Source organism: Asparagus officinalis, chromosome 1 (genome assembly GCF_001876935.1).
Source record: "Asparagus officinalis chromosome 1, Aspof.V1, whole genome shotgun sequence".
NCBI lineage: Eukaryota > Viridiplantae > Streptophyta > Magnoliopsida > Asparagales > Asparagaceae > Asparagus > Asparagus officinalis.
Window position 1 is genome coordinate 114,578,968 of NC_033794.1, and position 845 is coordinate 114,579,812.

An 845-nucleotide genomic window follows, 5' to 3' on the forward strand; every position below is an offset into this window, starting at 1 on the left:
TGGATCGGATAGTGACGTTCATCGTCGCTCTTTAACGCTGAACCGTTCGTGGAGACCTATAGGCAATTTTTGATGCCTACAGATACCCCCTCCAAAGTGTTCCGGGCTCGTTTCTTTTATAGAAGAGACCGGAATACTTTGGATATGATTGGTCCAGCCTTCAGTTGGCGTAAGGACCTGTAGTTAGCTTCACTCTTGGCTCCTTCGATTTTCAGTCTATTCGATGCTTTGACGAATAGCCGAAGTTCTTCCGGCACTGCGTTTATCGCTTGGCCGTCGCCGGAGTCTTGAGTTTGTAGCTGATGAATTGAGTCTGGCTCGTGTCATTGGTGTTGACTTTGAACTACCTCCGCCACATTGTGCTGGCTTAGGGTTTCGGGCCACCGTGTGTTGACTTTTTGTCGCAACGCGTTGACCGGCGTTGACCTAGGGTTACGCGTTGACCGGCGTTGACCCTTAGGGTTTCGGATCGTCGAACGTTGACGGTGTCTCGGCCAAAGCCGAGACACCCTAGGGTGTCTCGGTTTTGGGGCCGAGACACCCCCCTCTCCCCTCTTTTTTTTTTGTCTTTTTCCCCCTTTTGTTTGTTTCCCTTTCCCTTGTTTTGGTCTCATTACTTCTTTTGTTTTCCCCCTCTTTTCAAAATTCAAAAGAGAATTCTTTCCCTCTTAAACCTCTTCTTCTACTTCCATCCCTCCACCATTATTTCATCTCTTTCAAAAGCTCCGAACCCTCAAGAAAATTCGGATTTTTGTATGCTCCTCCTTGGCCGAAAATCTTCACCTCCCACTAGGGTTTCTCCCACCTCTTGATTTGGGTAAGCTCCTCTTCACCATCCTCTATTT